The sequence below is a fragment of the Balaenoptera musculus genome, chromosome 2, assembly GCF_009873245.2.
Source record: "Balaenoptera musculus isolate JJ_BM4_2016_0621 chromosome 2, mBalMus1.pri.v3, whole genome shotgun sequence".
In the NCBI taxonomy this organism is placed as follows: Eukaryota; Metazoa; Chordata; class Mammalia; order Artiodactyla; family Balaenopteridae; genus Balaenoptera; species Balaenoptera musculus.
In genome coordinates, this window is record NC_045786.1 from 139,745,671 (window position 1) to 139,762,894 (window position 17,224).

A 17,224-nucleotide genomic window follows, 5' to 3' on the forward strand; every position below is an offset into this window, starting at 1 on the left:
TTTGCCTGGGCCATAGTAAATATGAGATACCTAGAGAAAATTTGTTTATGGGTATCATATACTTAAAATCTCCAGCCAGCTTTGTGGAAGGTAGAGTTAGCAGGTCATTCATGCTTCTCCTCTCCTCTTATTTCCCCTTCTCCTCACTCCCTTCTCCTCACTCCCTTCTCCTTGCCCTCTTCTCCTCATCCCTCCTCTTTTCTTTCCACTTCTCTTCCTCCCTTTTTTCCCCCTATTCTTTCCCTGTTTCCCTTTCCTCCAATAGTCTTTACTGAGATTTTTTTTTTTAACCTGTGAAACATTTCAGACATATTAAAAAAGTATAGTATATCATATAGCAGACAGTATCCACCACTGAGATTAAGCAGATGTTAATTTTTTTGCAGTATATAGTTTAGCTCTTATTTTTTAAAAAAGACAGGCAAAAGAGCAGGGATCCTTAACTTTTGTTAGTTGCAGTATCTTCAGCACTTTGTGTAATGCCTGGGTCTTATTAGGTGTCCAGCAAATACTTGTTAAAATGATCAGCAAAGGAGAACTAACATATATTGAGAGAAGAACAACAAAAACAGGTGTCAAGACTGGAGTGTTTGAAGAAGAGTCATCCACACTATCAGGGATAATGAGAGTTTCAGTAAAAATTGAAAGCAATCCATGGTCATTGATAAACTGGGCAGTCACTGAAAGCATTAGTTTTCATCTTAGCACACATCACTAGGGAGGCAGTGTCATATAGTCATTTAAAGCCCAGGTTCTAGAGGCAGACTGCCTGGGTTCAAATCCCGTTTTTCCACTTAATCAATCTGTGTCATTGAGCAAGTCGTGTTGTTTCAGTTTCCTCTTCTATAAAGTAGAGGTGAACTTAGAACTTAGAGGGTTGTGAGAATTCAATGAGTTATCTCATGTAAGAAAAAAGCACTTAGAACAATGCCTGGAACATAGTAAGTACTAAAAAAAAAAATTGTTGTTATTATTACCAAATAACCTAAACACTGTACCTGGCTACTTGAGTCTTCTGTAGACTCTATCTTAATTTGGCAAAAACCAAGTGACTTCTTTTACACATCAGCAATATCTACTGGTATGAAATGTCTTCCAAATTATAACTTAAGGATGCAAACAATCTCATTATTATTTTTTTTTAATTTCTTTTAGTACTTCCAAATTTATTGACTTTTTAAAAAGGGAGGTATTAATATAAACTTAATGGTAGACAATAATTATAATATTATCAGTGAAAATTAAGCAGTGCTGAGTTTTACTTTAAAAGTTTTACTTTAAAACCATGTATTTTCGATGGTATTTTATTTTCATAGCTGCCTCTTATCCCTAAAAATCTCATAAACTTTGTTCACTTGTCATAGTTTTATATAGATCTGAAAGGATGGTGATAAGAGCTGCTAAGTAAATAGTTTGGAATTTTAGAATTACTCCTATTCTCAGCAGTACTAATTAGTGATACTCTTATGCATTGAATGTCAGTATAAGCAGGAAGAGCTGACAATTTTATTTTCTTCTTTGAGCTTTTAAATGTATTCCATTCCATCCGAAACCATTGACCATTTTTCAACATTAATGATACAATAGGAATAGAGAAATTTAGAATGAGAAAATATTTAGGGGTTCTAAAATTTCCTTCTTTTATATTTGAAAAAAATAAGTGTGATTACTTAATGAGGGAAAATAATTTAAGATTAATAACAATGTTTTGTTTTACTTGAAGAACACTTGTTTTTACTTGTACTGAATTGAATGGAGCTATGGTGATAATAATGACAGTCAGTTTTTTTTTTCTTATTTCTAATTCTGTAGAGATTAGAGGAAGTTTTCTGACAAATCAGCTTTTTGCTCTATAGTAGTATTTCTCAAACTTTTGTTCTTAAGACCCATTTTACATTCTTAAAAATTATTGAGGGAGACTACAAGAAACTTTCTGGGGGATTATATTGATACCACATTAGATTAAAACAAATTTAATATAATTATTAATTCATTAAAAATAACAATAAACTCATTACATGTTTATATAAATAACATTTTAATTAAAAATAACTAATTTCCAAGACAAAAAATCTTAATAAGGGTGGCATTGTTTTACATTTTTGCAAAACTCTTTAATGTCTGGCTTAATAGAAGATGTCTGGATTTTTATATTTGCTTCTGCATTTATTATATTATGAATATTGTTTTGGCTGAAGTATATGAAGAAAATGTGGCCTCAAATATAGTTGGAAAAGGAAGAAGTAATTTTAGCTTTTTAGATGATTGTGATCTTTTTTTGATTCTATATCAAAACTTGACAAATGGTAGTTTTCTAAACTGTGAAATCTGAAACTATATCAGTGAACCTTTTTACTTTATTACATTAAAATCCATGGCTATGCTGTGTACTTTGAATGGATCTGTAACCCATATATGGTTTTATAACATTAAACTTGGGTCATCTGGAAAATACTGGTTCATTGAGTTATGCAAATCTTCCAAATGTTGACACGTTTCATTATATAACATCAAAATATCACTTGTTGATAGCACCACCCATCTCAAGGGAAGACGTTAAGCCCGTGGTGATGAATACATGTTTCCCCGACTTGTGATTTTCACTTGAAAGTTTAAATTTTATCATTAGCAACTGTCACTTAAGAGATAGGCTTACTTTGTTCATTTTCAAGAAAATGTCTACCAGATATGCAGGTCTAACAACCATAATTCTTTCAAGTAAAAACAGTGTTCCATGGAAATTGGCTCTTTCAGCTTGCTACTCAATCTCACAGGTGGCTTTCCTCAAGACATTTGTCCTTCAGTATACACAGAAATGCTTTATTGAATACCTCCATTTCAATACACAGACTTAAGACCTGTTCTGAAGGTTTGAGATTTTAAAAAATAAAAATAATTTTTTACTCTTTTTAAAAAAAATTTATTTTTAATTTATTTTTGCCTGTGTTGGGTCTTTGTTGCTGCACTTGGGCTTTCTCTAGCTGCTGCGAGCGGGGGCTACTCTTTGTTGCAGTGCGCGGACTTCTCATTGCAGTGGCTTCTCTTGTTGTGGAGCACGGGCTCTAGGCTCGCGGGCTTCAGTAGTTGTGGCACATGGTCTCAGTAGTTGTGGCTCACGGACTCTAGAGCGCAGGCTCAGTAGTTGTGGCACACGGGCTTAGTTGCTCCGCAGTATGTGGGATCTTCCTGGACCAGGGCCAGAACCCGTGTCCCCTGCATTGGCAGGCGAATTTTTAACCACTGCGCCACCAGGGATTCCCAAATTTTTTACTCTTTATCAAGGATATTCTTAAGTAAAACTAACTTCCCTCCACCTTTCCCCTAACTCCCCACCAGTGTGTGTCAGTGAAGCATACGCTGACTACTAATATAGTTTGATGCCAGGGCCTTGATTCATTCTAAGGCACCATCATTTTTATCCATCTTTGTTTTTGCATTGTGCGTGCAAATGGTAACTCTGTGATAAAGGCAGTTACAATCTCAGTGTTATTATGAAAATAGTTTTCTCCTTGTGGATCCCTTGTGGATCCCAAATGATTCGTGGATCATACTTTGTATGCAGTAGGCCAATTTGTGGATGTATCTTTGTTATTAGAGGATAGTTATTTACTGATTTTTTTTTTAACCTGAATTTTCCTGTTCAATTTTCTGTCTTGAGACAAATTTCATAGCTTTGAACTACTGTACATTTTTAAGGAATCCAGGTGATAGAAGGTTCTTGAGAGGAACCAGTCTTGAATATTAATTATTTAACAGTTCCAAAGATTTAGAACAGTGAAAAGGAAATAATTTCGCCTTGGTTTTGAATGGTTCTCTGGACCAAGGTTTAGAGAAAAGCAAGGAAAAGTTTTTATCAGTGGAAGCTGGTACAAGAGCTTCAAAATAAAACTGTCCTTTCATCTTTATATTATGTTCTCAGAGCTCTTGAATCTTGAGAAATTGGTGTTGGGGTTTTGGTGCTGGGGGAATAGAAGTTGAGGGGTTCCAAACCTTTATTAGATCCACACTGAAACTAGAGCCACTGCACTTTAATTTTTTTTCTGTGTTGAGGTTCTGTTTAGGATTTTAGTAGGAAAAAGTATTCTGTGGCTAAAATATGTTTAGAAACTTCATGTTTATCTTTAGGACTTACTTCTGAATAGCTTAGTTCATTTTCTTATGCAGATTATCATTGCTGGTTGATATTTACATATGGGTTCATCCATTTAACACATGTTTATTACAGTATACACTATGTGGCAGGCACCGGCTGTATATGGGAAGGAGTTAGGACAGAAGGCAGACATTGACAGACATAGTTCTGTTCCCTACCCTTGGATACTACGCAATTTTGGACTTTACAGTCTAGCAGAGTCTTCTCCATACTTCAGCTGGTCCTGGGTCAGGTTCCCTACATCGGTTTTCCAGTCTCAAAATTATTACCCCAGTGACCTTTAAAGTTTTGTATTTTAAAAATAATTTCAGACTCACAAAAATGAATGGAACAAGAATAGTGTAAAGAATTCTTCTGTATCCCTTGTCTAGTTTTCCAAATGTTAATATTTTATCACATTTTCTTTATATTTCTATCATTCTTTTTTTCTGAGCTATTTGAAAGTTACAGACATGATCCTCTGAAACTCAATGTGTATTTTATATTTTGTGAAATGCAGGACAGTCTTGTGAAGTAACCAAAGGACATTAATCTATCTGTAAGCCTTATTCATTTAATATATCTATATGTATTAAATCTTATTTAGTCTGTCTATGAATTTAAATTTTTTCAATTGACCAAATAATACAGCAAAATAAAAAATATTTTTCTCTCACCCAGGGTCAGATTCAGGATCTTGAGTTGCTTTCATTTTCTTTAATTTGGGAAAGTTTCTGTCTTTTATGACACTGACTTTTTAAAATTGCATAGGCCAGTTATTTTGTAGAGTGTCCCTCAGTTTGGGTTTGTCTAATGTTTCATCTTAGTAGAATCTGATTATGCATTTTTTGCAGGGCTACTTAGTACTGATGTTGTGTCCCTCTCAGGTTGTTTTATCTGGAGCCACATGATGTTGATTTGTCCCATTATTAGTGGTGTCGGCTTTGATCACCTGCCAGTTCTTTTCACTATAAAGATGCTATGTTTTTCCTTTGTAATTAATAAGTATATTATGAGGAAATACTTGAGACTATGTGAATATCCTGTTCCTCATCAGAATTTCATTAACTACTTTTGCATCCCTTTGAGGAGTTTTGATTGAACCAATATTATTAATACGGTAGTTGCCAAATGGTGAATTTCTCCTTTAATTAGCTGACATTCTAACATGTACATACACATGGATTCTTATTTTACTTAGTACTATCAAATTACTATCACTTATTTTGATTCTCAGATTGTCCCAGATCTGGTCCCTTCAAACTGACTCCTGTCTTCTTAAGACAAGTTTCCATCATTCTTTGAACATTTCCTTAGTTTCTGGCACAAGATGTTCTGGGTCCATCTTGTACTATTCCAGCCCCTGAAGTGGAATGAGCTGTTTTTCCAAGAAGTCTCAATTCCTTTTAGTAGAGAATAGTATTTAGATAAAAGGTCTGGGTGCTAGTTGTCTTGCCCATTGTTAGTGGGGTGTCATTGCTTCTAAGCCCTCTCAATTGATAGAGTTAGGAGACACACACACACGTTCATATCTCTCTTTTTTTTTTTTTTATAAATTTATTTATTTATTTATTTATTTATTTATTTATTTTTGGCTGTGTTGGGTCTTCGTTTCTGTGCTAGGGCTTTCTCTAGTTGTGGCAAGCGGGGGCCACTCTTCATCGCGGTGCGCGGGCCTCTCACTGTCACGGCCTCTCTTGTTGCGGAGCACAGGCTTCAGACGCGCAGGCTCAGTAGTTGTGGCTCACGGGCTTAGTTGCTCCGCGGCATGTGGGGTCTTCCCAGACCAGGGCTCGAACCCGTGTCCCCTGCATTGGCAGGCAGATTCTCAACCACTGCACCACCAGGGAAGCCCCATATCTCTCTCTTATTTCTGTGTGTGTATATCTACATATTTAGTTCAAGTTGATACCTCCAATTTCAATCCAGCACCACAAGATTCATTCTAATCTGACATCTTCAGTATTTCTAATTCCCTCTGCTGATGGTGATACACCTGGCTCTGATTATTTATAATACATTTACTTATTTAGTCAATCCTAGTATGCATAGAAGATAGTCTCAAAATCGCTAGCCCACACCAGTGGTAAAAATTAACTAGTGTTCTTTTTGTTTTCAGCTTGAGCGTATATAGACAAAATACAGTGTTCAAAAGTTACTTCAGTTAGTTCTTCCTAGTGGCCCTACCCCCCTTTCAGTGTGGATATGTTAATTATTTGAAATACTTTCAGGTCTAGTTCTTTCTGTCTATATACTGCTTTAGGGGTTAGCCCTCCTCTATCCTTGTTGATTTTATTTATTTTTTGAGGATGTGAAACATTGATATGGTTCAGAACTATAGGAGCTCATAACAGGAGTCAGAAAGGTATATTCAAAAGTGTCATTTGCCCATCTCTTCCACTCCATTTTCATATACTCCCGATAGGCTGAAAAGTGGCCCCATGGACGGCATGCAAGTGCTAATCTCTGAAATTTGTTAATTTGAAAACAGCATCTTTCCAGATGTGATTAAACTAAGACTCAAGATAGTTTATCCTGGGTGGGCCCTAAACGCAATCACAGATATTCTTATGAGGGAAGCAGAAGGAGACTTGACATAGGAGAGGAGAAGGCAATGTGATCATAGAGGCAGAGATTGGAGTGTTGTAACCACAAGCCAAGGAATGGTGGCAGCCACCAGATGTTATATGAGACAAGGAACAAATTCCTTCTTAGAGCCTCCTAAGGGAGTGAGGCCCTATCACACCTTAATTTCAGCTCAGCGAAACTGATTTCATACTTCTGACCTTCAAAGCTGTGAGAGAATAGATTTATGTTGTTTTAAGCCACCAGGTTGGTGGTAATTTGTTACAGCAGCCACAGTAAACTAATACACACCCCTTGTTGGTAACCAGTCTTATTATTTTCTTTTTTTTTTGTTTTTTTTAACATCTTTATTGGAGTATAATTGCTTTACAGTGTTGCGTTAGTTGCTGCTGTATAACAAAGTGAATCAGCTATACGTATATATATCCCCATATCGCCTCCCTCTTGCATCTCTCTCCCTCCCACCCTCCCTATCCCACCCCTCTAGGTGGTCACAAAGCACCGAGCTGATCTCCCTGTGCTATGCGGCTGCTTCCCACTAGCTATCTATTTTACATTCGGTAGTGTATATATGTCCATGCCACTCTCTCACTTCGTCCCAGCTTACCCTTCCCCCTCCCCGTGTCCTTAAGTCTGTTCTCTACGTCTGTGTCTTTATTCCTGTCCTGCCCCTAGGTTCTTAAGAACCATTTTTTTTTTTTAGATTCCATATATATGTGTTAGCATATGGTATTTGTTTTTCTCTTTCTGACTTACTTCACTCTGTATGACAGTCTCTAGATCCATCCACCTCACTATAAGTAACTCAATTTTGTTTCTTTTTATGGCTGAGTAATATTCCATTGTATATATGTGCCACACCTCCTTTATCCATCATCTGTCAATGGACACTTAGGTTGCTTTCATGTCCTGGCTATTGTAAATAGAGCTGCAGTGAAAATTGTGGTACATGACTCTTTTTGAATTACGTTTTTCTCAGGGTATATGCTCAGTAGTGGGATTACTGGGTCATATGGTATTTCTGTTTTTAGTTTTGTAAGGAACCTCTATACTGCTCTCCATAGTGGCTGTATCAGTTTACATTCCCACCAACAGTGCAAGAGGGTTCCCTTTTCTCCACACCCTCTCCAGCATTTATTGTTTGTAGATTTTTTGATGATGGCCATTCTGCCTGGTGTGAGGTGATACCTCATTGTAGTTTTGATTTGCATTTCTCTAATGATTAGTGATGTTAAGCATCCTTTCATGTGTTTGTTGGCAATCTGTATATCTTCTTTGGAGAAATGTCTATTTAGGTCTTCTGCCCATTTTTGGATTAGGTTGTTTGTTTTTTTGATATTGAGCTGCATGAGCTGCTTGTATATTTTGGAGATTAATCCTTTGTAAATTGCTTCATTTGCAAATATTTTCTCCCCTTCTGAGGGTTGTCTTTTCATCTTGTTTATGGTTTCCTTTGCTGTGCAAAAGCTTTTAAGTTTCATTAGGTCCCATTTGTTTAATTTTGTTTTTATTTCCATTACTCTAGGAGGTGGGTCAAAAAAGATATCGCTGTGGTTTAGGTCAAAGAGTGTTTTTCTCTGAGAGTTTTATAGTGTCTGGTCTTACATTTAGGTCTTTAATCCATTTTGAGTTCTTTTTTTTTTTTTAATTTATTTATTTTTTAAATTTATTTTTGGCTGTGTTGGGTCTTCATCCTTGCGCACGGGCTTTCTCTAGTTGCAGTGAACAGGGGCTACTCTTCGTTGCGGCAGGCAGGCTTCTCATTGCAGTGGCTTCTCTTGTTGCAGAGCATGGGCTCTAGGTGCGCGGGCTTCAGTAGTTGTGGCTCGCAGGCTCTAGAGTGCAGGCTCAGTAGTTGTGCGCACGGGCTTAGTTGCTCCTTGGCATGTGGGATCTTCCCTGACCAGGGCTTGAACCTGTGTCCCCTGCATTGGCAGGCGGATTCTTAGCCACTGTGCCACCAGGGAAGTCCCTTTGAGTTTATTTTTGTGTATGATGTTAGGGAGTGTTCTAATTTCATTCTTTTACATGTAGCTGTCGAGTTTTCCCAGCACCACTTACTGAAGAGACAGTTTTTTCTCTATTGTATGTTCTTGCCTCCTTTGTCATAAATTAGGTGACCATATGTGCGTGGGTTTATCTCTGGGCTTTCTATCCTGTACCATTGATCTATATTTCTGTTTTTGTGCCAGTACCATACTGTCTTGATGACTGTAGCTTTGTAGTATAGTCTGAAGTCAGGGAATCTGATTCCTCCAGCTCCGTTTTCCTTTCTCAAGAATGCTTTGGCTATTTGGGGTCTTTTGTGTTTCCATATGAATTGTAAAATTTTTTGTTCTAGTTTTGTGAAGAATGCCATTGGTGGTTTGATAGGGATTGCATTGAACCTGTAGATTGCTTTGGGTAGTATAGTCATTTTCACAATATTGATTCTTCCAATCTGAGAACATGGTATATTTCTCCATCTGTTTATGTCATCTTTGATTTCTTTCATCAGTGTTTTATTCTGAGTACAAGTCTTTCACCTCCTTAGGTAGGTTTATTCCTAGGTATTTTATTCTTTTTGTTGCAATGGTAAATGGGATTGTTTCCTTAATTTCTCTTTCTGATTTTTCGTTGTTAGTGTATAGGAATGCCAGAGATTTCTGTGCATTAATTTTGTATCCTGCAACTTACCAAATTCATTGATTAGTTCTAGTAGTTTTCTGGTGGCATCTTTAGGATTTTCTATGTATAGTATCATGTTATTTGCGAACAGTGAAAGTTTTACTTCTTCTTTTCCAATTTGTACTCCTTTTATTTCTTTTCCTTCTGATTTCCGCGGCTAGGACTTCCAAAACTATGTTGAATAATAGTGGCGAGAGTGGACATCCTTGTCTTGTTCCTGATCTTAGAGGAAATGCTTTCAGTTTTTCACCATTGAGAGTGATGTTGGCTGTGAGTTTGTCATATATGGCCTGTATCATGTTGAGGTAGTTTCCCTCTATGCCCATTTTCTATAGAGTTTTTATCATAAATAGGTGTTGAATTTTGTCAAAAGCTTTTTCTACATCTATTGAGATGATCATATTGTTTTTATTCCTTAATTTGTTAATGTGGTATTTCACATTGTGATTGGCATATATGAAGAATCCTTGCATTCCTGAGATAAATCCCACTTGATCATGGTGTATGATCCTTTTAATATGTTGTTGGATTGTATTTGCTAGTATTTTGTTGAGGATTTTTGCATCAGTGATATTGGTCTATAATTTTTTTGTGATATCTTTTTCTGGTTTTGGTATCAGGGTGATGGTGGCTTCATAGAACGAATTTTGGAGTGTTCCTCCTTCAGCACTTTTTGGAAGAGTTTGATGAAGGATAGGTGTTAGCTCTTCTCTAAATGTTTGATAGAATTTGCCTGTGAAGCCATTTGGTCCTGGACTTTTGTTTGTTGGAAGATTTTTAATTACAGTTTCAATTTCATTACTTGTGATAGGTCTGTTTATATTTTCTAATTTTTCCTGGTTCAGTCTTGGAAAACTGTACCTTTCCAAGGATTTGTCCATTTCTTCATGGTTGTTCATTTTATTGGCATATAGTTGTTTGTAGTAGTCTCTTATAATCCTTTGTATTTCTGCCGTGTCACTTGTGATTTCTCCTTTTGCATTTCTAATTTTATTGATTTGCATCCTCTCGCTTATTTTCTTGATGAGTCTGGCTGAGGGTTTATCAATTTTGTTTATCTTCTCAAAGAATTAGCTTTTAGTTTTATTGATCTTTGCTACTGTTTTCTTCGTTTCTATTTCATTTATTTCTGCTTTGATATTTGTGATTTTTTTCCTTCTACTGACTTTGGGTTTTCTTTGTTCTTCTTTCTCTGCTTGCTTTAGGTGTAGGGTTAGATTGTTTATTTGAGGTTTTTCTTGTTTCTTGAGGTGAGATTGAATGCTGTAAACTTCCCTCTTAGAACTGCTTTTGCTGTATTGGATAGGTTTTGGATCATCGTGTTTTCGTTGTCATTTGTCTCTAGGTATTTTTTGATTTCCTCTTTGATTTCTTCAGTGATCTCTTGGTTATTTAGTAGCATATTGTTTAGCCTCCATGTGTTTGTGTTTTTCATGTTCTTTTTCCTGCAAATAATTTCCAGTCTCACAGTTTGGTCAGTAAAGATGCTTGATATGATTTCAGTTTTCTTAACTTTATCAAGGCTTGATTTGTGACCGAAGATATGGTCTATCCTGGAGAATGTTGTGTGTGCACTTGAGAAGAAAAGTGTAATCTGCTGTTTTCGGATGCAATGTCCTATAAACATCAATTAAATCTATTTGGTCTGTTGTGTCATTAAAAGCTTGCGTTTCTTTATTAATTTTCTTTCTGGATGATCTGTCCATTGGTGTAAGTGAAGTGTTAAAAGTCCCCCACTATTATTGTGTTACTGTCGATTTTCTCTTTTATGGCTGTTAGCATTTGCTTTATGTATTGAGGTACTACTATGTTGGGTGCATATATATTTATAATTGTTATATATTCCTCTTGGATTGATCCCTTGATCATTATGTAGTGTCCTTCCTTGTCTCTTGTAACATTCTTTATTTTAAAAGTCTACTTTATCTGATATGAGTATTGCTACTCCAGCTTTCTTTTGATTTCCATTTGCATGGAATATCTTTTTCCATCCCCTCACTTTCACTCTGTATGTGTCCCTACATCTGAAGTGGGTCTCTTGTAGACAGCATATATACAGGTCTTGTTTTTGTATCCATTCAGCCAGTCTGTGTCTTTTGGTTGGCACATTTAATCCATTCACATTTAAGGTAATTATCCATATGTATGTTCCTATTACGATTTCTCAATTGTTTTGGGTTTGTTTTTGTAGGTCCTTTTCTTCTCTTGTGTTTCCTGCCTAGAGAAGTTCCTTTAGCATTTGTTGTAGAGCTGGTTTGGTGGTGCTGAATTCTCTTAGCTTTTGCTTGTCTGAAATGCTTTTGGTTTCTCAGTGGAATCTGAATGAGATCCTTGCTGGGTTAGAGTAATCTTGGTTGAAGATTTTTCTCTTCATCACTTTAAGTATATTCTCTCACTCCCTTCTGGCCTGCAGAGTTTCTGCTGAAAAATCAGCTCGTAACCTTATGGGGATTCCTTTGTATGTTGTTTTTTATTTTTTCTTTGCTGCTTTTAATATTTTTTCTTTGAACTTAATTTTTGTTAGTTTGATTAATATGTGTCTTGGTGTGTTTCTTCTAGGGTTTATCCTTTATGGGGCTCTCTGTGCTTCCTGGTCTTGGGTGGCTATTTCCTTTCCCATGTTAGGGAAGTTTTCCACTATAATCTCTTCAAATATTTTCTCAGACCCTTTCTTTTTCTCTTCTTCTTCTAGGACCCCTATAATTCGAATATTGGTGTGTTTAGAGTTGTCCCAGAGGTCTCTGAGGTTGTCTTCAATTCTTTTCATCCTTTTTTTTTATTCTGCCCCTCGGCAGGTATTTCCACCGTTTTGTCTTCCAGCTCACTTATTTGTTGTTCTGCCTCAGTTATTCTGTTATTGATCCCTTCATTTCAGTTATTGTGTCATTCATCTGTGTTTTTCTTTAGTTCTTCTAGATCTCTTTTAAACATTTCTTGTATTTTCTCAATTTGTGCCTCCATTCTATTTCTGAGATTCTGGATCATCTTTACTATCATTACTCTGAATTATTTTTCAGGTAGATTGCCTATTTCCTCTTTATTTATTTGGTCTTGTAGGTTTTTATCTTGCTCCTTCATCTGTGACATATTATTTTGCTGTCTCGTTTTTTTTTTTCCTTTTTTTTTATGAGTGGGATTGTGTTCCTGTCTTACTGGTTGTTTGGCCTGAGGCTTCCAACACTGGAGTTTCTAGGCTGTTGGGTAGAGCTGGGTCTTGGTGCTGAGATGAGGACCTCTGGGAGACCTCATTCTGATGAATATTCCCTGGGGTCTGAGGTTCTCTGTTAGTCCAGTGGTTTGGACTCTGAGCTCCCACTGCAGGAGTTTCAGCCCAATCCCCAGTTTGTGAACCAAGATCCTGCAAGCCGCGTGGGGTGGCCAAAAAAAAAAAAAAGGGAGAACAATAACAATGTAAACAATAAAGTTAGACTAGGGAACTAACAGATATGTTAGAAAAAAAATAAAAATAAAAATATAGATGAAACAACAATCAGAAGGTAAAACAGAACCACATAGTAAAAAAGAGGAGGAGAAAAAAAAAGTTGGAAAAGGACTTGGCTGTGGAGGGTGGGACCTAAGCAGGGGTGAGGTTTGGGCAGTGAGCGGGGCCAATGCTTAGGACCCACAGGGCTGGAAAACGCCCTGGGGGGTGTGGGGGGTGGGGCTTAGGCTCAACAGAGTAGAAGAGGCCCAGGCGAGCCTCACACCTCTTCTGGTTTCAGAGGGTGGGCGACCCCACCTTAGCAGGCTTCCTGGCAAACGCCCTCCACTCCTCTTCTGCTTCTCTCGTCCTGGAGGTCCCCTCCCACCTGCCTCTCCTGATCTCCCTGCCCTCCTCCTATGTCCCCAGGGCCCACGCTGCCTGGAGGTTGCTTTGGAAGGTGGGGGACTGCCCAGCAGGCTCCCTGAGCCTGAGTGGGTGGGGCAAACACCCTCCACTCCTTTCCTTTGCTCCTCTGGTCCTGGAGGGGCCCTCCCACCTGCCTCTCCTGTTCTCTCCCTCCTTCGCCCCCAGGACCAACCCGGCCCAGAGGGGACCTCTGAGGGTGTGGGGCCCTCAGAGCCAGGCAGACTTTCCCAGCTGATTGGGAAGGGGAAACGCTGTGCCTGCTCCCCCCTGATTGGAGCCCCCAAGGGTCCCTCCAGGCATGGGAACCCTTCCCCCATCTTAGCCACCCCTCAGGGGTGCTGGTCCTGTGGGCCTCCATTTCTCCTCCCCCCTCAGTCCCCCCAGGTCCTACTGGTTCGCTTGTGGGTTCTTCCCGTCTCCTTGGGTATCAGGGTCCCCCACCAGTGTCTGGCAGGCGCCCTCCCAAATAGTAAGTCAATATACAAATGTGCTTATTTTTGGTTTGGAATTACTTATTAAATGTTTTTATAGACTCTTCTGTCTCAGGATTAATTTTTGACTCTTGGAATTTAAAATGAAAATAGTTGGATTACTTCTGAGGAGATGGAGCTGGTGATGATACTTTTATATTACTTCTAATCACCAGAAATTGGTTTCAGTAGGCTTTGATGTCATCGGAGAAAGACTGCTTCTCACAATTAATAATAATGTCAATCTGAGAATAATTTCATGTTGTAACAACAGTAAATTAACTGGCAGAAACACATGTTTCTATAGAGTGTATTGTGTTTTTATGTTATTTTTGAGTTTTTCTACTTGGTGAGTTGCACACATGTACATACTCAGTGAACATATGATGTGTGAACCTTCATTAAGACCATTTCACTTGTTGGTCATAGTGATTACTTTCTATATGTCAAACATGGTACTAGATGATGGAAAAGCAGTGACAAAAGAAGTAGGAGATAGTGTTGCTAATCAGAATACTACATGAGATGACATATAAAAGGCAGCAAAATATTCTTGCAGAGATTGATGGAGTACAGAATGATTATATCATCTCTCTGGGAGGAATGGGGGCTGGATTTTGAGAAAGTTGATGGATGTCCATTGATTGACAAAGAGGATAAGGGAGAAAAAGTCCATCTTCTAAAAGGAAGGAATGGTGTGTTACAGGGTGACAGCTGAGAATGACAAAATTGTTCTGTGGAAAGCAAGCAAATTAAATTGGCTCGAATGGAAGTTTGTATAGAATATAGTCAGAAATTAGGTTGTAGAGCTAACTGAGGTGTGCGGATGTAGAAAATTTTGAGCATTGGTCCGAAAAGAGAGATGTTTCTGATTGACCTGTATATTAAGAAGTAGACAAAATTAAAGAACATTGTGTTCACAAGGCAAGTTTTATAGGTGCTGACTTATTTTAAGATGAACTATGAAGCAAATTAAGACACTGAGTGTTACTGTGTTTGAATATAATTTGCAAAATGAAAACCTGTTCCTTATTGGGATTTGAAAGGCACAGCTCTCAGAATAAGTGAATATGTAAAATTTTTACATGTTATGACTGGCTACATAAGGGGAAAAAAAAGGGACTTTAAAAAAAAGTATTAATAATGGTAACTGAAGTTTGAGTGGGGCTGAAGTTCATGTATATATATATATATTTTGTTTGTTTGTTTATTTGTTCTAGGTTGCTGCTTTTGCTAAGAGAGCACCCATGACCCTGATGGTGTTTCCATTCACAATAAAGGGCTCTATTGCCTTCATTGATTAGCTGATCAAATTCAGGTTAGTAGATTTTGTGGGCAGTACTTCTTTGTTCCAATTATATGTTAATATTTTGAGAAATGGATAATTTTGTATTTAAAGCTACATATGTATGTACCAGTGAAGTAGAAGGGCCAAGTCAATCTAAACTCTATTGAATTATGTACCTACTATGCTACCTACTATGTACAATCTGCAGTGTATAAAATGGAAAAATATTTTATTTCCTATTTGATAGTTTTTTACTTTAAAGTAAGGGCTAGATAAAACAAGTTGTGGCTGAATATGGTACACTGTACTTTTGGCATCGTTGTGTGGCATATTTGGTGCTGAAATAAACAACTCATCTTAAAATTTTTTGAAATTTTTAGTAGCTTTTAAAAGTTTCATTCTTGTTCGTATTTCATTTATACACTCAAATTTTTATTTGTTTTTTTGTTCAGTCTGTGAGTTTTGACAAATGTATATTCTTTACCATAATCTTTTAGATTCACTCATGTTGCCTTTTTGTATTTAACCTCTCTCTCCACCTCAATCCCTAGCAATCACAGATCTGTTTTTTGTCCTTGTTGTTTACTTTTCCCAGTATATCATTTAAGTGAAATCATTTAGTGTGTAGCTTTTAAAATCTGGCTTCTTTCACTTAGCATAATGCATTTGGATTCACCCTTGTTGTGTGTACCAGTAGTTCATTCTTTTTTATTGCTGAGTAGTGTTCTATTGTATGGATATACTGCTGTTAGTTTATCCATTCACCGTCTGATGGACATTGGGGAGTTTCTAGTTTTTGGTGATTATTGCAGTCATACTATTTTTTCTTTTTTTTTCCCTTTGATAAAATGCACGTAAAATGTACCTTCTTAACCATTTTTAAATGTACAGTTCAGTGGTGTTAAATACATTCACATTGTTGTACAGCCATCACCACCATCCATCCCCATAACTTTTCATCTTGTAAAACTGAAACTCTATACCCATTAAATAGTAACTCTCCATTCTCTGCTCCCCCTAACCCCTGGCAACCACCATGATACTTTATTGTTTTGACTACTCTAAGTACTTTATATGAGTGGAATTATATAGTATTTGTCTTTTTGTGACTGACTTATTTCACTTAGCATAATGTGCTCAAGGTTCACCCGTTTGTAGCATATTGCAGAATTTCTTTCCTTTTTAAGGTTAAATGATATTTCATTATATGTATATACCACATTTTTTTATCCACTCATCAGTTGATGGATAGCTGAGTTGCTTCCATGTTTTAGCTACTGTGAATAATGCGACTGTGAACATGAGTGTACAAAGATCTCTTCAAGACCCTGCTTTCATTTCTTTTTGTGTATATACTCAGAAGTGAAATTGCTGCATCATATGATAATTCTGTTTTTAATTTTTTGAGAAACCACCATACTGTTTTCCACAGGAGCTGTACTATTTTACATTTCCACTAGTAATACACAGGGGTTCCAACTTCTCCACATCCTTGCCAGTGCTTATTATTTTCTGTTTGTTTGTTTATTTATTTATCTCTCTATTTATTATTTATTTATTTTTTAAAGTAGCCATCTTAATAGGTGGTATCACACTATAGTTTTCATTTGCATTTCCCTAATGATTGGTGACATTGAGCATCTTTTCATGGCATTTCATATTGGTAATTTATATATCTTCTTTGGAGAAATGTCTTTTCAAGTCCTTTTTCCAGTTTTGAGTCGTGCTGGTTTTTTGCTGTTGTGTTGATTTTTAGGAGTTCTTACATATTCTGGTTAATAATCTCTTATCAGATATATGACTTGCAAGTATTTTCTCCTATTCTGTGAGTTGCCTTTTTACTCTGTGGGTAGTATCTTATGATGCCCCAAATTTTTAATTTTCATGAAATCAAATTTGTTTTTCACTTTTTTTATGTGTGTCTTTGGTGTCCCCCATCCAAGAAATTATTGCTAAATTCAGTGTCATGATGCTTTTGCCCTTTTGTTTCTTCTAAGAGTTTTATTGTTTTAGGTCTTACATTTAGGTACTTATCCATTTTGAGTTAATTTTTGTATATGATATTAGGTATGTGGATATCCAGTTTTCCCAGCACCATTTGTTCAAAAGACTGTTCTTTTTTCTCATTGAATGGTCTTAACACCCTTATCAAAAATCATTTGACCATATGTATGAGAGTTTACTTCTAAGCTCTCTGTTTTTGTCTTTATGCCATTGCCACACTATTTTGT

General features: G+C 36.9%; 1 protein-coding gene across 5 annotated transcripts in view; it reads left to right on the forward strand.

Annotated features, from left to right (window-relative positions):
* Positions 1-17,224, forward strand: part of FUT8 (fucosyltransferase 8) — a 316,618-nt gene that overhangs the window by 35,872 nt on the left and 263,522 nt on the right. For all 5 annotated transcript variants that reach the window (XM_036844116.1, XM_036844119.1, XM_036844115.1 and 2 more), the window contains exon 2: positions 14,926-15,023. The gene's annotated coding sequence lies outside the window, so the exon portion shown is untranslated. The remainder of the gene's footprint in view (positions 1-14,925; positions 15,024-17,224) is intronic.